The sequence below is a fragment of the Neocloeon triangulifer genome, unplaced genomic scaffold (genome assembly GCF_031216515.1).
Source record: "Neocloeon triangulifer isolate White Clay Creek 2 clone unplaced genomic scaffold, ASM3121651v1 ptg000011l, whole genome shotgun sequence".
NCBI lineage: Eukaryota > Metazoa > Arthropoda > Insecta > Ephemeroptera > Baetidae > Neocloeon > Neocloeon triangulifer.
In genome coordinates, this window is record NW_026775553.1 from 5,030,552 (window position 1) to 5,054,569 (window position 24,018).

At 39.8% G+C, this 24,018-nt stretch overlaps 1 long non-coding RNA gene across 1 annotated transcript in view; it reads left to right on the plus strand.

Annotated features, from left to right (window-relative positions):
* The window catches only part of LOC132196016 (uncharacterized), a 43,121-nt gene that overhangs the window by 13,467 nt on the left and 5,636 nt on the right, over positions 1-24,018 (plus strand). Inside the window, exons 2-3 of the long non-coding RNA XR_009441722.1 lie at positions 8,573-8,627; positions 16,208-16,358. This is a non-coding gene — a long non-coding RNA (uncharacterized LOC132196016). The remainder of the gene's footprint in view (positions 1-8,572; positions 8,628-16,207; positions 16,359-24,018) is intronic.

Consider the following 24,018-nt stretch of genomic DNA (forward strand, 5'->3'; position numbering starts at 1 on the left):
GGTGAAATCTTGCAAGTCCGTTTTATTTTTTATTCTCACCGGTCGCAGCCAAGTGTAGGCAGAGGCAAACAAAAGAACGCCTCCCAGAAGCAATTACTGCCTGCAAATGAATTTATATTTTACGACACGCCGACAAAATTGGCTCTAGTCTTTGTCGTGAAAAAATTTTCGCGAGACCGTTGGAGAGAGAGAGAGTCATTACTGGACGGAAGCAGGCTAGACCATTAGCGCAGGAGAGCAATTTCGCAATCACGCACGTCTGGCCGATGAATTTTTCAAGAGGGACACATTCTCAATCGCTGTTTTTCCCAGAATATAATTTCGTATTCAAAGGCACAAAGAGAGAGCGAGAGAGACGCGCCCTACGCTCTCTAGGCTGTTTACTGTTTCCGGCCGTTGTACATTATCAAGTTTAGTGCATTTCTCTGGCTTCTATGAGCGAGAGAGGATGTCGTTTTTGGGGAGCCTATGGGTGCAAAAACAACTGCGCCGAGAGAGTAAATTGTGAGGGGAGGCCCCGTTCGTTGGAGCTTAATTTCCACCCGAGAAAATGAAACGCCGTTGCTGATCAAGATCGCCCCGGCCGGCCGGCTGCTGCTGCTTACTTATAGATATAAAATATATTGTACACAATCTCAAGACGTGTCTGCTCGAGCAAAAACGCTGCTCTCCGCCGCTTCGGATCAAGCGCCGCGCGTTTAATTAATGATTTCGGGGGAAGTAGTGCCGGCCTGTTCTTGAGTTAGTACTGCGCAAAATGCCTCCGCAAAAAATCTCCTCCTCCGATAGCCAGTACACCAGCAAAGTTCACTCCAGTGTACGCCAAGTTGAGCACAAGCCAAAATGCGCACATACGAGTCGCGCCACAGCAAAACAAGCTTCTTTAATTTATAAATAAGGCAATTACGGTAATCGCGCGTTGCCGAGAGTAATTGCTTGCGTAATTCCACGACTTTGTTCAAAAGAGGGAGGATTTCAGGATTTGTTCTCTTTAATGTTACGAGCTGCGAATAAAATCAGCAGTATTTGTTGTTGCCATGCGAGGTGGGGAAGGGATTTTGACGCCAAAGATTTCAAATTTAAGCAATTAGCAAATTGAAACATCAGCACAAATTGAACATCTCTCAAACTTTGCAGACTTGGCTAATCAGTTTATTTAAAGTTATTAAACAAGAATTGATATAAGTGATTTACCACAATGTTAGTAATTTCAAATTTTTTATCGTTGAGACATTGATTTCTTTTATTAACTTTTCATTAATAGTAATATTAATAATTATTATCCCAGATAAACAGCATTGGAAACAGAATAAGTAGTCATGCTGAATTTAAAATAATTTTAAATGGACAAAAATGTTTTTTTTTAAATCTTCATATATTAATTTATTAATAAATATCAAATTAAAACTTAAAATATAATTTATTGAGCGCAATATGTATCATCAAAAAAGTATTGTTTTTACAATAAATTTCAAACTGAATGCATTCAATAATTTTGAGCACATAATGAACTAAAATAAAATGATAAATAATTAAATTTTTAAAATTTTCCAATTGTTTTTTCCTAGGAGATGAAGTTTATCAAAATTATTCTGTGTTTGGTGCAAAAAACTTTATTTGTGCGCGGGAACTTTGTGTGCCATCAAAGGGTTTGGTGTACGTGCCTGCCCGCCCGGTGTTGAAAACCTGGACGAAGTTGGCACAAAGTGTTGATTTATTTTGCAGCAACTTGGAGAGCGAGCGAAAGTACACAAAGGAAAAGGCGCTGGCCGCGTACAATGCAGCAGCCAAATCTCGCGTCGAAAAGTTTTGCAGCTAAATAAACAGAGAGAGCAAGTTTGGTGCGTCGACAGACACCCTGCTCGCTGCAAATGAGTGAGAGAAACAAACGGAAGCGCCCAGAGGCAGATGCAGATTCATTTCCTTGGCTGCGCCAAATTTCCAGCGCTCACTCTCGCAAATCAAACATTTATTTTTCCGGTCTGCAACGGCTGCCGCTGCTGGGCTGGCGAATCCATTTGAGCAAATGTGTTTTCTCAGCTTTCGCGTGTGTGAGTTTTCGACTCGCTATATGGTTGATGATGATGGTGTAAACAGACCTCCTCTGCCGCTCCACACCGCCGCCGCCTGGCTCTATTTTAACAAACATAACTATGTTATAAAGCTCTCAATTCTCTCTCTCTGTCAAGTATTTTATCTCCCTCGCCTCAGTCAGACAAATAAAGGGGCTAAAATACACAAAGGCCTCTTTGCCCTTTCCCTGTGAGCTCACAGCTCCAATTTTGTTTCGACCCCCCAGTTTCAGCTTCTGCGAGCCCAATATCTAATTACAGAGACTTGCTGCGCTCCTTCACCATTCTCTTACGCATTGCACCTTATCTGGAACCAATGGACCAACTCGCCCACACTTTAATTTGTACTCAGGGGCGTTACTAGCTGAAACAGACTGGAATTAAATTTTCTTAATTTCGTGGAAAATAAGTTGAACAAAAGAATGTTACATTACATCTTGCAAAGCAATCATGCATTACTTAAATAATGTTAAAATTTTACATTCTGTTAAAACTTTTTTATCAGTTTAATTATTTCAATCCAATAAAACACTGCTCATATTTTGATTTTTTTTTCTTAAAAGTTTAAAATTGATTTAAATATTTTCTTAACATTTAACTACAGCTCGATTATTTTACTTGAATTATTGTTCATGATTTCTCATATTAAAATTTATTTATTTAAATCCACTTATCAACAATTTAATTGTAGATTTTCAGTAATAAGCAGAGATATTAATTTTCATCTGTTTATAAAATATAATTATTAATTAAAACTTAAAAGTTACGTTTTTTTTTCAAATTAAAATTTAATAGTAAAAAACTCATGAAGTTATTACGAAGAAATGTTTATGACCCTCAGATGACCTTGATGACAATATCAAAGCTCTTGGTTTGTACCTTTGCACGCCCCTGCTCCCTTGGTAAGCCCCTCATAATTCAGCGGGCGAGTCCCATTGCTTTTGGTGTGCGGCGCAGCAAAACCGAGAGGGCAGCCGCCGGTTTTGCGCAAATAGCCTCACCACCGTATTAATGGAGTCGGCAAAAAGTGTCCAAGACCCCCGGCTGCATTATTTTGCACGATCTTTGCTGGGGTAAATTAGGGCTGGGTTGAACCGTCTTCATTATATAAAATTCTCTAAAAGAGAAAGAAGAATTTTCTCCTCATCAGTGGAATTTCCCGATATTGGACATTATTTTTCTCTCTCTCTCTCTTCTGCCTCTTCTTTTTCCAACACTTTTAATTAAAAATACGCGAAAGCATTTTTTTATTATGTAGTAAAGGGGAACAAAGTTATTTCATTAATTAAAAATGGATGGACGCAAAAATTTTGCGTCGCGTTCAAATATTTGATCGAGCCCCGCGTATGTGTGTTTTATGGAAATTATAATTCCGCTCGCAGTCGATTCAATTTTCGCCCACAAAGCCTTCCGATTACCGTCAGATTTATGCATTGCACCTGAGGGCATGCTGCAAAAATGAGATATTCAAGAGATAGACGTCGCAAATCAAATTTTAATTGCGTGCGTACATCAACCTTTGGACTTGCGCAGGTGGAAAATAAGATATTGTCAAGCCTACTTGATTTCTCTCCACCTTTTCTTGTAAGAAAAAAATCATGCCACAAAAAGGAGAATAATTATTAGTCATGGCTTGAAATTGTCTGAAATTTAAGCAGTTTTGGAGATAATCTCGATTTCTCAACAGAAATTAATTTTTTGTCCAAATCATATGACCTTGAAACAGAAAGGTCAGTTTTCGTTTGAAATAAAGCATTTTTTTTTTTTTTTTTTGTTAAAATTGATATTTTAATTATGCCAGTAGCAACTAGCAAGATTTTGAAATCCTGATAGATCCATGAAAAGAATAAAATTTCTAGATTGAAAATTTAATATAAATGTGAAGATTGTGATTAACTCTGAGGTGACATCTTCAAGCAAATCTTACGCCGCCAAGCTCACCAAGGCGTAATAATTACAAAAATGCGCAAAAATGTCATTCGCAGAAATTCTCCCTGGAGCAATTTCCAGCGGTCTTTTCCGGTCTTTGCTCGTTATTCATTTTTGGATCTAAAAATAAACTTGGATCTGCGAGGCGAGATCTTAATCGAGAGGCAGTGCACACACCTCGTTCACAAGCGCATTTTTATTGGGATTATATTATTCCCTGCAGTGCTTATCTCGCCGGCATCTCTCATTGTGCCTTGGATATGAAAATTTATTCCCGACAGAGCGATTTTATTGCATTATTTTCTCAGAATGATCTCATATTGAACGAGTGCGCGTTTAATTAAACGCCTTCATTAAACGCCACCTGCATGCTGCAACAATCGATCGCGGCCGGTATTGTGCCTCTGCTTCTTTCTTTGTGTATTTTTAGGTGGAACCTGTTCTTTCACTCACTCTCTTTACTTTGAATTATGCGCGATTATTCTCGGCGTGGTATGGGAGAGAGCGTGGGGGCCTTAATTGCATGTATGTGCCAGATAAGAAGAAGTTTGCACACAAAACGCGGACGGTCTGCTGTGGGAGTGATAAAATACTAAGCCGAGCTAGAGAGAGAGAGAGGAAGGATGTTGCAGGATAATTTGAACAGCGCACGCAAAAACGACCGAGCAGAGAGCAGAGCAAGAGTTCGCTCTTGCAGAGATAATGTTACCAAAAGTGCCGGCGAAACCGAATCGACTCCTAATGACCTCTAAGCTGGCGGAAAATATACGCCGATTTTTTGCTGATGTTTCTCAAAGTACGAGGGGAATCGATCCTTAGAAAACTTGATAAAGAGGAATATAATAATAGTCTTTATAATTTATAAATTACAGAGCTGGAAATTCCTCAAAAATTCAGGTTTCATGTGCAAAGCAGGAAAGCCCTCTTATTAAAGAATGATTTCTTATTTTTACAGTTGAGAGAAAAAATATGCATATCATAAAGCCACTTTGTAAGAATCCCAGATTTTGTTGTAAAAATCATTGAACCGCTTCGCAAATTAATATATTATTACAACATATTCTTCCGATAGCAATACATAAAATGGTAATCAAATCTCTTTTTTTACTACCAAATTATCAAAAATCATTTATTTTTAACGGAAACTGGAAGCTTCAAAAGATATGCGACCCTTTTTTCATTTGGCTATGCTTGTGCCAATCCCCACTTAAAAAGACCACACAGCAGTATCGTTTGAATACTCTGTTGTATAAAAATGTGCACAAGGGTTTCTTTTTTGCCGAATTTTGGCACACATGAAGTGGCGCGCGGTCTGCACGCAGAGTGTCGCTCACAAAGGGGCGCCAATTGAAATTTCAGTGCCAATTCTTGCGGGCCGCAAAACCGGCGTTTCTATTAAGATGAGAGTCGTCAGCGTTTTTGCGGCTTTGCGAGCTGCTGCTGCTGTGCGCAGTGTCGCAAAAAGCGGAGAGGGTTTGATACACATTAAAGAGTATCATCAGCGCAGAGCAGGTCGGCCCGCCGCCGGCTAAACCCATGAATGGTTAATGCTGGCACGCACGCACGCACAAACGAAACGAGTTGAACGCGCATAAAACAATGAAACGGCCGAAAGTAAATATGGGACCAATTGATGGCCGCCCAGTGGTAAAAGGCCAAATTGCGATACGCACGTTTACTTTCGCCGCCGCTTCTGTTTCGTTTAGTTTTTATATACGAGGACGGGCTATTAAACGACCTGTACGGTTTCTTTGGAGCACGGTTTTCGCCACACAAAAAGGGAAGAAACACTTGGAGGCGCAGGAAATTAATTGGATTGAGAGAATTTCGTAGAAAGAAAAATTCAATAAGGCGGAAGAAGAGCTGCTCAAACATTATGATTATTTTTTCTTTTCTTGTTTTACAATTTTTTTTTTTTATATTATGCTCTTGGCCAGAGACAAAAGTTAGAAACAATTAATGAAATAACAAGTGACTCTTTTTTTGTTCCAAAGTGCTTCATAAAATAACTTTAACGAGACATTGAAGGGAAGCTGTCACCACTTGCCCTAAGGGTCAATTACCTAACTGGAAAAAATTCATTTTGCTTCAACCTCGTGATTCTTGTTACAGTTGCTGTGCCTTTCTATTACATGTGCATTAATATATCTGGTCGACCTTCAAATCGTATATAAAAGTCATTGTTACAACTTTCTGATCAGAACTTTCGAAATGAAAATTTTGCTTCGGTTTTGAGCTAATTAAAACGTTTGAGTGGGAGCTGCTGATGAATAAAAGATTCACGCCTTGGAGCATGAGTCACTGGCGCACACCAGAAATCAATAATCTCTCCCGTTTTTTGCAGCCTCCGATGAATCGCAGATTATATCCTTGCCTTTATTCCTCGAAGCAATTACCATTTTGCATTAGAGTCAAATCCATCTTGCATTAAATTTAATGTGGCTGCACCGCATTTGCATCAATAATTATCAATTAAAAGCGCAGTCCTCCTTCTCTCTCTCCTCTGGAGCAAAAAGCAATTGACAATTATTAACTACAATGGAAAATATAAGAGCTCGGCAGGCTTAATTAAATGACTCGGTGCAGCTGACGTCAGTATAATAAATTAAACTGCCCGTATTTCCAATTAAGCGCCGCGCCGTCTGATTAGTAATAAAATAAACGCGCGCAGCTCTATAGCTTTTTGTGATTACGATTATTTTGCTCTTTTATTGCAGCCAGCAGATGGTAAATAATCAGACCTGCTTGTACACGAAAAAAAAATGTAATGCGGCTTTTTCCGCGGCTGATTGCCTATTAAAATGATTGGCAAGAGAGCGTTTGAAGTTTTTCTCCCTTTTGCAGCCGAGAGGAATTTCATTCGGCGCGCATACTGCGAAATGAAAATGTATTTTTGCTCGGCGCGCACTAATCTGGCAACCTCTTTCGGCGGTGCTGCGGCGAATGAAAAATTCAAAAGCGCAAACACAGAAAGAGGAATAAAAAATATGGGGAGCTCCGTTTCGGACGGAATCGCATTTTCCAGCAGATGCAAATATTCTGTGAGCTCTTCCCGGGAGTGACACGGGCGCGGAATAAAAAGCGTATTTGAGAGACAGTAACTGTAAAAGCAGATCTTTCGGCTGTCAATTTTCGCAACCTCAGCCGCTTCTCGAAGGAAGAAGGAGTTGCTAGCTGGCAGCCAGCTCACAAAAGAGCAGAGCACGAAGTGATTCGATCAGTTGGCACCTCCCGTACCTTTTCTCTGGCCGACGCTGCAGCTCTTATTTCTCCTCTCAAAGCAGCAACGGCGATACAATCCCTTATGTAACTTTCAAATTTATTCCATTTGTTCGGCACGATTCGCACTCAAGTGCTGAGAGGGCTCTTCAAAAGCATCCAACAACCACTGAAACAAGGTCTCACACGGTATTGATTTTTTTAGCAGCTTTGAAATTTTTAAGAAAAATTCTCTGTATCATATTGTTATTATAAAGTAAGGATACAATGTTCTTAACATCAAATACAAATTTGTTTATATTTGTGCAGTAAATTTATGTCAAAATACAAATTTAAATATTGTAAATTATTTTTCAGTTTTATAAAAAATTAATTTACCAATTTGTTCATATTTATTTTTAAATTTTCTCACAAATTAAAATAAAAAACCCCAATGATTAATTTTTTTTTAATTTTAATTTTATAATATTTTTTATAATCATATTGATGCAGTTAAGTATTCAAAATTATTACTGTGTAATATAAAATTTTGCCACTTTTTACTAGAGATAACTATCCGCCGCAGTGAGCCTCAGTATTTTTATAATAATTCAATAGCCCTATTTCTCTTAAAGTACGATATCAGGCCAATCAAAAGCGGTTCTGAATCATTCTTTTCTTCTCATGCTGCTCTTGTATAATGACGGCGCACAGAAAGGAAAAGGTGTTGCGGCTGAAAATGTGAACGTGCCTTTTCCACGATTGCAGGTCGCAAAGCAATTTGGCTGCGCGAACGCACCTTTCGGCGCAAAGTGCGCCGCGAATCTGTGTGGGCGAAAGGCACCCTCGCTGGTAAAGGAAAAATGCAAACTCTTTTTTCATATAGGCTCTCTCAGTCAGCAAGTTTACGAGTCCCTCTCGCAACCTTTTTTGCCTCGCTGGTGTGCTTAAAAGCGGCCAAATTACATTGCCGCACCAACCAACCAGCAGCCCTTCTTTTTTAACCCTCGCCGTCTTGTGAGACTTGGCTGCTCATATGTGAAAAACACATTTACCGCATGTTTCCAAAGTCAATTTGAATTTTTAACCAAAAATTATATATTTCGGTGAGAGAGTTTCAAAGTTTTAATGGAGGCTTTTAATTTCTTTTCTTGGTGCATAATAAATAAAAATTAATTCTGCTGAATAACACGGCACGAAAATATGGATAGAATAATCGTGTGAGTTGAAAAAGCTTGTTTTTAATCCAGGCGCCGCTAATTAGCCGCGCATTCCCGCACGCACAACACCGTGATGAAAAACAAATAACAACTCTTCAGCAATTCACGGAAAACGTCAGCGAAAATTTAATAAATCATTTGTGTGTTTTCCAGGTCGAGCAGGAAGAGGGTGATGGACGAGTACGAGTGCGAGCGACGCGTCCAAAACGTGAGAACCATTAATTTTTACAAATAAATTAGGACCATAAATTGGGTCGGTAATTAATTACCGCGTTAACCCGTCTATTAGTTAATTAATGAACGCCGCCGGCTCTCGCTCTGTAATTGTTATTGTTCTCTTTAACGAGCAGCCGGAGGCGGTGGAAAAAAATTATGCCAAGCAATGAGAGCGAGGATTGTTGCGCGTCCTTATCGCACTGTGTCTATTTGCCCAAGTTAGAGCGAGGGATCCACACCATAGACGCGCCGCGGTCGAAAAACTGCAGACGCTTGTCTATTTTTGAGCCTCTATTTGATGCTGCTCTTATAAAACACGTGCTCTCATCTGCCGCACGTCTTCGAGGTTATTTTTAACATTTTTTTTACTCCGCCACCACCAATGCCAGAGCCCAGTGGCGGGACTGCTGAGAGGTGCATGTAAAGAAAAACTGGAAATTTGAACACACAAAAATTGAAATATATCATTGATTAATTTCTTGTAAAGATTGAGCCGTTTTTTCACCCATTCTTGAATTGAAATCCAAAACCAATATAAGGATTCACTTGTTATTTGGGCATTTATATTTTTAAATTATTCAAAAAGAAAAAATATTCCAATGGAATAATTAAAATTTTCAGTTTTATGTCCCCATCATTTATTTATGTTCATTAGTGGCCTCAAGGAAAAAATAAGTATTAAATTTTATTCAAACCTTGGATTTAGCGGGATTTAGAAATAAATTCTCTATGTCCGTTTATCACGTTTCCAATCGTTAATGCCCTAATGATTTAGGCGTTAATTCCAGTCAGAAAAACTTTTGATCCCCATCGAACCTCATAATCCCCAACCGCTGAATTTTTCTTTCGCCCTCGGAAAAGTTAGCTCCTCCATCATAGAGGACGAAACAGCTCTAACCAAACTAGCTAACTAACTAACCGACCAAAAGTTACTTTCCACCAAAGTGCTGCAACATTTAGTACAGCTTGCAGGGGGTTAGACGCGCCCCTGGCCTCTCAGTGTGCGCCCCACTAGGGCAGGAAGACGGCCGCATGTGAATTCAGTATAGTTTCACAGCAGCCAAGCAACTCGGAAACTCCAACACGTGTTCAAATCCAAACAATCCGCCTCTGAAGCAAAGCAGGCGTCGCTCTGAAATTAGTTTCTAACAACCGGCAAAGCCCAGCAGCCAGCGGACAATAACTTCAAACTTATAGGATTTCGCAAACTCCCTTTTTCCTTTGGCCACATATAAAATATAATTTTAGGAAGAGCTTTATTTATGATTTTGGAGAGACACTTTTTGGGTGTTTGCCCCGCCAAATACAAATATCACCAGCCCTGATTGCGGTTTCCCTTGATACGTGTGACTGAGGTCGCCCCGGTGCTTCCTTTTTAGATAGAACTCTCTACAGTTTTTCCTCAACGAACTGTGATAAAAAAAAATACTTGCCGCGTCATGTCTGATTTTGATAGTGCATTGACGTTCGGTGGCTTTTTACTGCATGACAAATATTAAATATTTCAAATATTTTAATTAGTGGTCGCTCAGAAAAAAAATGATAACCTTTTTTCAATTAAGTTATATATCTTTAGTCCACGTGTGGTTGTTTCCTTTCAAGAAGAAGAAATTTTAAATTTAACTCAGAAATTATTCGCTGATCTGTTAGAATCAATAAAAATTTGATTTAAATCAATATCCAGAATTTAACCAAATAATCTCAAATGAAGACCGTGCTTTAAAAAAGTGGCTGGATTATTTGGTAAAATTTGAACAATTTATTTTGAAGCAGCTCAGGCGTAACGTCATAAAATAAATTTGGACTTAAATAACCTTAGATAAAATTCATTATATGTAGTATTCCAACACTAGCAATATGGACTTCGTTATGAAACTTGAAATAAATTTTTTTATGACATATGATCTTTTTTACTTTTCCTTGCAACTTGTTTGAAATAAAGCTGATTTTTATTTTTAAATAACTTTTGATAGGAACCTTAGATATATTGTCCATTTTTCCTCTAATTTTTAAATAATTGCCATAAATCTGCACGCAATAACCGCTGGGCCAATGACCTCGGTGTTCATTTGAAATTCTGGCCCTCCTTTATTTTGCATTGCCATAGCCGAAATGAGAGACGAGCGAAATTGAAACCAAACGAGCGCGTTTTTAGACCCGCTCAAGCATAAAAAGACAAGCCTGCGTGTAAAAAATGCAAATGACATGCGCGACGTATCTCGTCGAGAATTTCCTAAACACAAATCTTATCGCGCAGTTCCGTCGTTTTCCCGCCTTCGCGCTCGAAAAAATACATAAAGAAAGGGAGAGTATAAAAAAAATGTAACAAAACTCTTCCTCCTTTCTTTCCCCCGCAGAGAGAAAGAGCAGCCGGTCGGTAATACGTAAGTCTAATTTGCATTGACACGGCCCTCATTGGGTTTCGCCGCTGCGTGACCTGGCCTCATTATTATTATTATTATTCGGTGCAAGAGAGAGAAAGACCCGCCCGCATCGTGCCACATCATAATCGCGCGTTCCCCCCAGCACGATAAAGAGCCAGGTGATATTATCTGATGCTCTTCTCCGCTGTTTATTATTGCCCGAAAAAGCAGCTTCTCGCCCCGAATACAAATTCTCGTGTAGGCGACCCAATCCATAATATAGCCGGGGCAGAGGAAATTCAATAGTGCCAATAGACGCCAACCGACTGCTTTTATCATCTCGCAGCGCCACTTCTTTATCGACAGCTCCTCTGCTGACGAACAAATGACTCGACGAGTTGCAAACTACTTTTTTCTCTCTCCAGCAGCCGAAAAAACTGGCGATCAAACTTTTTAGTTTGTATTCGGAAGCCGATGTCGCGGCGGAGCTCCGGGCAAAAAAGAACCAGAGGCGTATTTTATTGGTTTCGGCTGCTGCTTCTCATTCAGCCTGAGCGAAAACGTTTTGCCAGCGGTTAAATTTGCACCTTTTAGCCACAAAAAGCGGTACAAAGTACAAATTAAATTTTGAGATAATTAAATAGAAAAAATGCAAAAATAAATTATCATATTTTTATAACAAACTCTCCTTCAGAAGATAAACAAGTTTTTTTTTCATTAAAAAGAAAAAAAACTGAATTGATGAGAAATCTGCTCAGAAACTCAATTTCTTTTTACCCTTAAAGTTCGCAACCATTTCGGGTTTATTTTATCTCCGATTTCCACTTTTATCAAAAGTTAATTTCCCTCCGTCGGTGAGCACGTGGGGGTGGGAGTTGCTGGAATGAACCCTTTAAAAGAATGTGAGTGGCCTGCAAAACTTTCGTCACCCCTTTCTTTGCTCGTTCTTTTCTCGCTCGGAGGAATTTCTCGCCGCGCGGAGTCTGTTAAAAACCGAGGCGGAGGGAATTTTTCCACGTGCCGTAATTTCAAGAGCCTTAGAATTTTTATGCCGAGAGAAATTTCCACAGGCAATTTTCCCCCGGTTAAAAAGCAGGCAGGCGCCGGGAATTCAAAGGACACTTTTCGGCTGCAGCACGTGGCGCGATTTTTAAAGCGGGGGATTTTGTGGAGAGCCCGCCGAAGAACGGGAAAAGTAAGTGAATTGTGAGGAAAGACTTTTTATGCACCCGTGGAGAGGGTCGAGCGCGGAAAATTTTTATTATTTGCTCCTCCAACTGCGTCGGACGGCCACTCAAAAAATGCACACGAGTAATGAAAACGAAAGGTAAAGGAGAAAAAAACGGGGTGGAAACGAACGAAGAGATCGGCCGCCCGAGGGTGGCTTTTCCTTTCCAGCGCAGTCTCAAGTGCTTCTTTGCGCAGGCACACAAAGAGACAAGTCGAGCGAGGAAAGACGAGAGAAATTAGAGAGGAGAGGGCAAAACAAAGGACGCGAGCAATCTGTAAATAACGCAGGACCATCAATCTCTTTATTTGGCCTCGGCTTTTCGAAAATCCCGCGAGGGCGCCGTGCAGCGCAACGCGAAAATCGATATCGCGGCAAGTGGTTTTGGAGAGGCGCAAAAAGCTGCAGCGATTTCGAATTTTGCGGGGAGACCAGAATGAGAGAGAGATGCGAGTCGAGTGCTTCTGGTTTCAAACTCGCGGAGGCAGGCAGGAATTCCAATACGCCCGCCGCCACGCGAGAATTCTCGAGTGCCTCGTCCTTTTCAAAGCGATCATCGACGCTCCTTTTGTTCTTCAAGTTCATCTGCGTGCGATGACAACTTTACTAATTGCCTTCCGTATGAAATTAATCAATCAGTTTGCCTAATGCTCTTCCAAACTTCACATCTAGAAGTTAGTCTCCTTCAAAATTTGGCGCATCTAATTAAATTTGGCACGTCAATTTCACTGGCGTGGCTGCCAAATTAGGGACATTGAAGTATTTATTGAAATTAAAAATAATAAAATCTTTTACTGCTGCATAGAGATAAAAATAATATTCAGAAAGTGTGCAAGTGTGGAATTTGTATTTTAATAGATAAATCTTTGAATTTAAGTTTAATTTATTTTCAAAAAATTTATAAAAACACATTGATTTATGTGCAGCAAATCTAATCCTTTGGACATAGAAAATTTTAGTAAAATAAATACAACAATAATTATTCTTGAGGAAATTTTAAAATTTTTATATAGAAAAGGCGCCCTCTTTTTGCTTCCTAATTTTTGTCACTCCTTCTGCATTTCCTGCGAGGGTTCAGCTCAAAAGGCACAAATTTCCAACTTTACGTTGCGTGTTCCTTTTCGCTCCAAAAAAAGCATAAATCCGAGGTCAAGTACAAAATTCTGTGGCACTCTTTTTTTTCCACCCTCTCCACAGCTGGGATCCTTTTCTATTTTTTTCGCATACTCCGCAGCAGGGCAGGGCTATTTTTTGCAGCTCGGTCTTCTTTCGCTGTTGTGGCAAAATACTGCGCTGCCCGGATTTATCTTTTCGGAATAAATTGCGGCCGCAAGTTTTGCCAAGAAGCAGCTAGGGTATTATACATATATCTGCTGCTGCTGCTGAAACCGCAATTCCAAAATGCAAACAGCAAACCTCGGTTTCGCTCTCGCTGCTGCGAGCGAGCGCGAAGGAACACTAAAAATACTGCTGCAGGCACGCACACGCAAGAAAAACACTTTATTTGGCGAGAGCAGTCAAACAAGCTGAGAGGCAGAGCCGAATTTTGAGAGCACATCCAAAGCAAACACATGCGAGAGAGCAGGGGCTGGTGGATATTGAACTTCCGGCCACCCCTTGCAACCCCCGCATGATTAAAAAGAATATGTGATGCTCGCTCTCTGGCGCTGGGACATGCAAGAATTTTTTGTCTTTGGAGCAGCAGGCGGACGGGAATCGATCTGCATTCTAAAGACTCTCTTTCTTTCTTTCTTCACAGCAGTGGCGGCGCGGCGGCCATTCATTCATTTTTCTCTGCCGCCAGACAACAAAAGCGAACGGGGAAAGAAGAAGTCTTTTTGAAAAACTCGCTCTCTGCCTGGCTGCTGCTGCTGGTTGCAATTTTTCCACCGCGCCTTTGTTCGCAATTGTTACAATGGCAGTCGCGGGCCCGGGAAAATATAGAAAAGCTGCTGCAATGTATGCTCTGTGCAAAAGCGAGCGTTTTGAATTATAAAAGCCCCGGCTTTTTCAAAAGGGTTTTGCAAAACACGCCCAAGGTTTCGTCACTAAAGGCAACAGTTTTTGCACTAAATTTTTTGACTCTGCCCATACAAAATGACATCATCGAATTATAAAAACTTGATCATTCTTAAAAAAAAGTATTGTTTTTACTCCAAACCTCAAGTAACAAAAAGAAATTAAATAAATAACTAATGTGTTTGCAAATTTTCGCTTATTTTAATAAAACTCCAAATTTCAACTTCAAACACTTTTCTGTATCAACAAGAAAGCTTTCTGAAACCAGCATTCCCATCTCACTGGAGTTTCATTTGTCGTTCAAACAAACTTAATCGCGGCAATTCTCGTTTGAAAGGCAAAGTTCAAGCGGAAATAAAGGTTAAACACAGCCCCGAATTTTCAATTAAAACCTGGAGCGATTCCGTGCGAGACCTTTTCCTTGTGGCAAACACATTCGCCAATTAAAACAAAAGTCTTGCCTGCGAAAAGCATTATTTCCTTTTGTCCCTCTCTGGTTGTAAACAGCGAGGTCATTTCGGATCCACTCGTGCAAAAAACAGACGCATTTTTCACCCTCGGCTGCTTTCGGTGGCTTTATTTCGGGAAATATATCACAGCCTCGTGCCACAGATAATAATTTATCGATTGCATAAAACAACAAAGAAGAAGTCATTCTGCGGCAAGAGGCTACATATGAGCAGGGGAAATCCATATTTCTGCCCGGCCGCCCGCCGGGAGCGCGCCAAATAAATATAAAAGTCGCTCTACAGCTCTTGTCCGCAAGAGATGATTTATAAAATGTATTTTATATCGCCCACATCTTTATTTCCAAATTAACCCCCGCCAAGTGGAAGGGACGGTGCAATTGAATTTATTCCTCTCGTCTATTATGCGTTCCGCCCGAATAAAAATCCAAATTGCTGCGTAAACTCTAGGAGCGCGGATTATATAATTTTTTTATGTATACGGCCCGGGAATAAAACATATAAGAAAAGAGATTCTTGTCTTTATGGTCTGCGGAGGGTGCGGAGGAGAGAGATGAATAATTTTTCTTCAAAGAAAAGGCGGGCTCGTCTGTTCAAACAGTAATTCCATTCAATCCATTGATGCATGCGGGAATATTAAAAAACTTTTTCCCTCGCCAGGGAGCGGAGATCGATAATGCATGGCGCATCATCGCAGCTCCATTTGGTCCATCGATTTTCGCTCATTTGCTTGTCGCGAAACACAACGGTGCTCTTCGGAAATTGATGTTGGGTCGCGCCGCGCGAGAAATGATAGCGAAATAGACCGCCATTTCCCACGATGGCAATTTATGTTCTTCGAGAGCTCCTCTCTCGTTTCCCCTTTTTTGTGCCACAGAAATAACGTGACGTCAGCAGCGGCAGCGAAAAAGTAATAAATTCGAGCCAAATCAGCCAAACGGCCGAATAATTCACCTATCTGCACCTGTAGCCGCATAATCGCGTCCCGAGGGGATGCTTTTTGCTGTTTGTTGCTCTCCGTGGATATGTATACGCATTCCGCGTCGAGCTACTTTCAGACTCGATTTATTGCTTGCGCATTGACATTTGCAACGAGCGTTCTTTTGTGCATGCGTCAAACATCAATGCTGCAGCAACGGAAAGCAAAATAAAATACGGGCAAAAAGGGCGATTTGGTATAAGTTTTTTTTTTTTAAATTTAATTGAAAGTTCTTGCATTTGCTTGATTTTTTTACAGATATTAAAAAATTATTAAAAACCGCAATTAATTAACAGAACACATATTTTCTATTTAATAAAAATTATTTAATGTGTTTGTATGATTTTTTCTTAAATATAAACAGGGTGCCCAAAACTTGTGGAACTGATTTTAAATTATATCATTTATGAAAATAAAGACAACTTTTTTAATTGAAAACCCTCTATTTGAAATTAGGTTTACTTTTATGCTCAGTTATTCCGCAATCTGACGATTAATTTTGTTTTCTCTTTGCAGATGAAGATTACGTTGGTCGGCGTCTTCCAGGAAGCAAAGTTTGTTGGAGCACGCAAGCGGGATTTGGAGCTCTTTGATCGCGCAAAGTTTTCGGTCAAAGAGCTTAGCCGGTTGTGCGGCGAGCAGCAGAAGAAAGCAATTAAGCCACAAGGTGAGCCCCAAAGATTGCATTTTGAACAGTTTGTACATACAAGACACAGAATTTGGCTCGCGCACATTATTTCGCAATTTGCATGGAGGAGGTAAATGTCCGCACACGCAGCGCAAGAGTCACAGCGCGGCGGGAAATTAAATTAGCCTTTTAAATTAGTGGCCATGTTCCTTTGTGAAATAATGAGAAAATAACGTGCCGCCAGCAGCAGCAGCGGGCGTTTCGGGGCTTTTACACAACAAGCAGCTCGCGCGCATCCACCGCCGTCTATTTTTATAATTTTATTTATAAAACTGCTGGTGAGCGCGCCTCTCATAAAATCAAAGCGCAGCCCCTGCGCTGCCACGAGCATTGTTTTCAAGGGACGATTTTGGTAATTCCAGCCGAGTATCGATCAAAAGTTGTGCCGGGATTTGCAGAGAGCGAGAGGGAGAGATATATACGCAGCGACACTCTGAATTTTATTCGTTCGCGAAATTGCCGACGCATTAAAAGGTGTCGTTAAACTTGCAATTGGCTCCAGCCTGCGAAAAGCGGATTAGCAGACGAAATTACGAGCAAACTTTCCGCAACAAACGCAGATTAATCAAACTTGATATATGCTGCTTTTCAGAGCTTTTGTGTAAACAGGAATATACTTTTAAAAGTTTTCTTTGGGGAACTCGGATTATAAATTAATTTTAGTTTAAGTAATTTTTTAAGCTTTTTAACTTTTTATTTGACATTATAACTAGTATTTAAAAAGTGCTCTCCAGTGCTCTCATAATTTTAACATTTAATATGTTTAATAGAAAAAAATATTTGATGAAAAAAGTAACTTTCAATAGTTGCAATTATCAACTAATAAATTATTAAAAACTATATGTTATTGCAAATAATTTTGAATTCTTTTTGTCAAAATTACAAAATATTGAAATACTACAGTGCTTCACCAAATTTCTACATAAAATTAAGAAATAATTCAAATACTTTTTTATTAATTTAGTTTCTAAACATACATTTTAAACTTTCTTATTGATACATTCTTGCAAGTTAAAAGATTCTAATTATGAATTTGAGGTTTGGTGTTTCACTGTTAAATTATCTTTAATGTCCTCTCATGTTCCAATTTCAATCTAAATAATTAAATTTGGCCAATATGAACAACAAGAGAAACGAAAATTTTTTCTGGAATATTTTTTGGAATATATTGTCACCTCATTCTGCTGGCAGTTGAGAGCTGCCGTTCAAAATTTGCAACTCTACTTTTGAGTGCTGGCGTGAAATATTATCAGCGACATTTCCGCGAAGCAGCAGAGGTCATAAACACGCGGCGAGCAATAAAAAGCGAGAGAGAGAGCACACTGCGGAATAATGCTAATAAAAGGCGCAGGGGCCATTCTCGTTTCGCGCGTCGCTCTTCCTCCAGCATAATGAACTGATCTAATCCTTCCTGTGCCCTACACTTTCTTCTTTATTTCTTTCTTTCTTTGGTACTGCAGCCGACGTAATTTGGATTGAATTAATGCCGGCGGATGAGCGCGAGCAGCGTCGACGCCCTACGGCTCTAATCTGTATTCCTCATTCCGGCACCAGAGGCACAGGCAGGAATTTCAATTGAGCTGGAGAGAGTGAGGCAAAAAACAAATCGACTTACTTAGAGGATGAATTATTCATTTGTCGCCATCTGCACTAAAACTTACTCACTCGGATGAGGGCAAAAACTGCGCCGAGTGCGATTTAAAACGCCTTTTGTTTCTGCGATGAATGCAAACAAGGGGCTCTGCTACTTTTTGTCGCGGCGCCGAATCCTCACTTGCAACTCCGAACGGGTTTTAACCGTCCAAATTTACTAATTGTCTCATTTTTTTTCTGCACTAGCAATTTGAGAACGTGCTCGCCCGGAAAATTGCCTTTTTTCGTGCTGATTTATTTCCTCAAGTTTATTTGAAACATTTCCAGCGTTTTATTTCCTCGACCTCCGCCTGCTCGCTTGCTTATTTATACATGTACATGTCATATCAGTTGGTAGTTGTGTGTGCACGTTTATATTTGTGTGCTCGAGAACAAGACTCGCCCATTTACACTCGGCGATAACATTGCAAATTGCGCCCTGCTAATGGCTCTTTTTCTGTACGCTCGCCGGCGAAAACATGATGAGGCATTTAGAATAAAAAAGAGCGCCTGCCTCTAATTGCTCTAATTCGCACACACAGCGTTGGCAAGCCGAATGGAAAAATAACGAGCTGAAAACGCGGCGCGAGGTGATCAACCGAAATTGCTGATTTGCACAAAAGCGCAAATTTTCCTGCAAACATTTGGAGCTTTAAATCATACGGTAATCCGGTTTGAAAATTCATTACCATGTTTTCAGAAATAATCAATTAATAATTTAAAAAAATTTTATTTAATATTTTGAGAGCCAAATCTTTATTTGGATAATGTAAAATTTATTGTTAAAATCACAAATTTTATCACTGTGGGATAAGATTTTTTTTAAATTTATTGCCTCTAACAAATTTAATGCCAAATTTAATCCATCGTGTAAACTAAAAACAGTTTTTTGTTAAAATAATTTAATTTTCAGAAATTAAAAACAATTTGAATAATTTTTTTAAGATCCAAAATAACAATAAATTTTTAAGGGTTTATCATTTTAAAAACTTGATCATCAAAATAGAAATTAGATTTAACATATTTCAAATATTAAAATTAATAATGTTAAGCAACATAAATTTGTGAACGAGTTCCTCATTTTCATTCCATCTTGAAAATGCAAACATTGCGATCAAGATTCACAGCGAGCAAATTGTCCACGCCAGCGTCTCATGGTCACGGCGGTCGATAAGGACGCGCAGCTGCTAACTCAGAGGTCAACTCGGTCCAATCTAAAAGTGCAAGAAGTGGTGCCGCGCGCGCGGAAAGGTCTCGGCACGCATAATTGCGGCCGCCTGTCATTAACCTCTCGCGCTCCGAGAGCTTATCAGTCGTCATCGCTCATTGTTATTTAAAGCAACAATTTCGTTTTATTTGTCGAGAGAGCGAGCGAGCTGCTTCTATTTGAATGGCTTTTGCTTGCTTAGGCGGCGTGAAAACGGAAATGAGTTGCAGCAAACATGGGACAAGTCGATCTCTCTCTCCGTGCTTGCTTTTCCGACTCGAACTTAATTTGCTCAGAGGGAACGGCGACACAACTCTGGGAAGCGAAACCGGCAAGTATAAAAGGTGGCTAATTTTCTACCTCAAAGCAACTCGCTCTAATGACAAATATCCTCAACGTGAAGGAAACTCAAGGTGCAAATTTTGTCTGGGCTTCCCGTAGACTCAAAGCTTTGAAATAAACACCAATTTGTGTGCAAAACTATGATTATAAACATCAAGAATTTTTCCACAAAAATCGCTTCATAAAAAGATAATGAAGCAAAGTCAATATTATGAGACTAATGAGAGCACATTTTCTGAACTTTCAAAATTTAAATATTTCCTCTATAATTATTATTATTTTTGTTTATTTTTCCACATTGCTACAAATATATTTTCACATTCAATTGTTGTAAATATATATTTAAAATAAATTAATTTTTGGACAAGAATTTAGCAAGAAAACGATTGAGATAAAGAAGACCTCCATCCGTGAGCCTCTATTAACTTGAAAATAATTTAAAATCAAAATTATTTACTCTTCATTTTTTTTTCTAAATTCAATGTTAATGTTAATTTAATAGCTGAATATTTATTTGAAGGGAAAAAGTTTTATCATGGCTTCTTTATGCAGAGGAAACGCACTTGAGGAGGAAGCACGTTTGAAAAAAGTTTTTAATGTTGGCGTTCCCCTTGGCACGCTGAATGTTTGCTGGAGGAAATTAAGCGGGCGGGCGACACGTCCCTTATACCCTCGCTTTTTATATTTCCCATTGCACCTTTGTGTGTGCATGGCTGGTGTGTGCGGTCGGCCTAATAAGAAATTAGCGGGCTGTCAGTGCAGCCAGCGTCGCCGGTGGGTAAAAAAGAGAGGATGGAGCCCCGCTGCTGGCCCATGTGTGCCCGGAATGGATAATTAGACCGGCAGCGGCCGCAGCAACATATGGCGCGATCAATTGCTAATAAAAGCTTATTTATTGTCACGACGGACCGACGCACTTTTCCAACTACTTCCTCAAATTGGATTTTCTCTCTGCCTGCGGAATAAATACACACGCTGGGAGGGACAAAGAAGGGTCTTGATAAAAAGCCACTTCCACGAATTTATTTTTAATTGCATCCAGTTGAATATATATCCCTCTCAATTGTGTGTCATTAGTCATTATTTACACAATAGCGAGTGGAAACATTCAAAAAGTTTTTGATATTTCCTCCATGAAAGGTCGAAATTCAATTTAGCTGGCCCTGGTTAATTCATCCCATGATGTCAATGAGTGGAATTTTTTCCTTTCAAAACTGTAGCCTAATTCACTTAAGCGGAAATTAAAAATTAGTCTCACAGGGCAAACAAATTGCATTAGGGCGAGCGAGAATTAATTAACTCGCGTAAAATTAAGCCCAGTAGCGCCAAATTGGCTGTTTTTCGAGCCAATTTTTCTCTGGGGGAAAAAAACTTGACTTGCTTTTAACCCGTGACGGCCTTCTGCAGACGCCTGTCATCTCTTGCTTAATTCACGCAAATAAGCACGTCCGACGAGAGCTGGCGTCTGATTAATTTCTTTTTTTAGCCGCTTTCTTTCTTCCTCCCTCGGCAAGTCTGTCAAAATATGACGTCACCTGCTTTTTTGATGTAATACGTGGCTGAGTATTACGTGATGCGCGCAGCTGCTTTCGGCCGCGCTCAACACTCGCGCGTCTTGATGCTGGCTGGAGGTGATTGCTCGAGATAAGGAAACAGTTGCGACAATTCGCGTCAAAGTGACACACACGTGACCTTGCAAATACGCTTGGCTTCTCACAAGTCACAATACCAGCCAGGGAGGCTTATTTACATTCAAGAGACAGACCGTGCAGTGTTATAAGAAGATCTGTTTGTTTCTGAAAATATGTGAGTAATTTTTAAAACAGTTGAGGGGAATTTTAAAAATATTCCCGCCTTTCTAGATATTTTATATAAAACTTTCAAAGTATAGAAAATTTTCTTTGGTAGGGCTAAAAACTTAAACTAATTCCAATCTTTTTAAAAAAAATGTTTGCCAGTTGATAGAGTAATTTATAAGGCCATCAAATGAAATCTACCATATATAGCGAATTTAATTTAAAATCTTATTGAAACCGTTTTAAAAAAAGAATAAGTTTTGCAAAATGTCAAGGGTAGGGTTTTGCGGTGCATATTTTATTTCCTTTTGTACGACGATAAAGAAAACCCAACCCAGCAGCAGTCACGCCTGAATGAGTGGCTCTTGTCGCACATTTTTAGCCAATATCCTGCGGATCTGGCATGAAATCACGCGGTGAAAAAGCCGCGGCGACGTGTGTTTGCTCTAGTGACTCATCCAGCAAAAAGGGAGGAGCTGCTGGAACATTTCATACCGTGCATGTATTTACTCTTTTTTTGTGGTGCCTGCGCCGCGTCGCTCTTTCAAAGTCACTCACTCTTGCAGCATACAACGTGACCGACGAATAAACACACTGCAGCAGCGGCTTTTCACACATTTAGCTGTGAATTGTTTTAAGCGTCCGCGGACAGAAAAAACCTAGCTCAGGTGAGCGTCGCTTTTTTATTATTTTTATTAAAACAACTCGTAAAAGGCTTTTAAAATACGATCTGTTTGAGCATTTGTGGCCACGTTTTTGTCGTTTTATTTTTTCACTTTTTTTTTGTGTGTGCGTTTTCGCAGACCGATTTGATTAATGGGATGTTGGATATGAAATTCAACTTGGTCTTTGAAGCTTTTGCAAACAAATTTCCCTTTGCCTGAAATTAAAGCAAACTCTTTAAAGCAGGAAAGAAAATATACCCGCAAAAATCCCTCCCTTCTTAATAATCTCGGCATTCGCGCAACGTCTATTTTTTATGTTTTCATCTCTCTCTCTCTCTCTCTGCTGGCAACCTTTTCTTCTTCTCTGCCTCACCGGGGCAAAAGAGAAAGGAAGAATAATCCACGTAATATCTCGAGGAAGACATGAAACTCATTAAGGGGGAGTTTTTTTCCCCGGTGCGTTCGTTCGTTCGCCACTCGCTCTGCTGGGAAAGGGATCAATTTAATGTCATACACCAACAGCACATTTTGGCCGCCGCTCTTTGAGAGAAGAGGACGTAAAATTTCATTTACAGTCGACTTTCTTCGCAGGGCACAAAGGAAATTTTTTCATGTGGCTTGCTTTTCCCAGAATAAAAATACCTCCGACGAGGAAGTAAAAATTTGGCAGATTCTGAGAAAATGCTTTGAAACAAAAGTACACTAACAGCTCTCGGCCGCAATTTATTTAATATGCCATCTGAAACACTGGGATTCGCTAAAAAGGATTTTGCTAATCAACTTGTTTTTCCTTTAATTAATTTTTTAGTTTAACTTTCCATCAGAACCATGAAAATAACTGGTCAGATATGTTCTCAAATTGCAATTTAATTAATTATTCTTGTGGTATAGCTGAAAATTTTGATTAAAATTTGCTTTTTTGTGTGAAAAAAAATATAATCTGATCCCCCTATGTTTGCGATTCCCGTAGGTGTTCCCATATCCAATCGCACATCATTCAAAGTAATGAAGAACGTCAAGCTGGGTGGACGCGTTTATCAACAGAGAGAGGGAGTGCGAAAAGTCAGTTCGGGGTGGACGGGCAAGGCTAGGAGAGATAAATTGCGGAATTTTTATATTATTTCGTCTGTGCCGACGAGGAATGCGACCGCTCTCTTATTTGAGCTCCGAATTCCTCACAGAGCAAACAATTCCGGCTGCACATTTTTGCTTGGCCGTAGACAGAGAGAAAAAGGAAACAAGCGCCGAGTAGACTTGGCACCCCATTTTTTAACGAATTTGATAAATCAAGCCCGCTTATTGCCAGTGACAAGACTAATCGCGCAAAAAGCCGCAGTGCCGGAGCGAAATAAGAAGAACGGCCACCCCCGCTCTCTGGTTGTTGCAGCGCCGCAGGCTGGCGGTATTGATTTGCGCGTTTTGCGCCGCTCGTAAATTTGAATAAAACAAATTGCATCGCTTGTAAAACACAACACAGCGCGCACCGAGAGCCTTATTTATATTTTCCTTGCGAGGAAAATAAGCCTCGCGCCGGCTGCGGTGGTGCTGCTCGGCGTTGGGGAGGAAAACTCTTTCTATTTTTAACTGCGAATTCCACCGCGAGCCTGTGCAGGCCATCTCGAGTGTGCTCCGCATATTATTCCCCGCGCGTTATTTGCAACAAAGTGCACACTTGTGTTTAATAAAAAGACCATTACCGAGGAGCTGAAAAAAACAACAACTAGTAGCTGCGTAATGGCCTCGGCGTTTGTATACACTTTTTGTGGGCGGAAAAACACGACTTGAGAAAGAGAGATGCAATTCAGCCTCCTTAATACGCTGCTCTTTGCGTTTCGCGCCAAGAGAGAAAAAGAGTCGGCGCCTTTCTTTGCTGAAAAAGTTTTAAATTAGTCAAGGCATGAAAGGCTCTTAAGTATGCAGATTCAGCCTCTAAAGTAATTTTAGTATTATTTTAATTTATATTTACTTTTTTAATTATTTTAACATTTCTTTCGTCT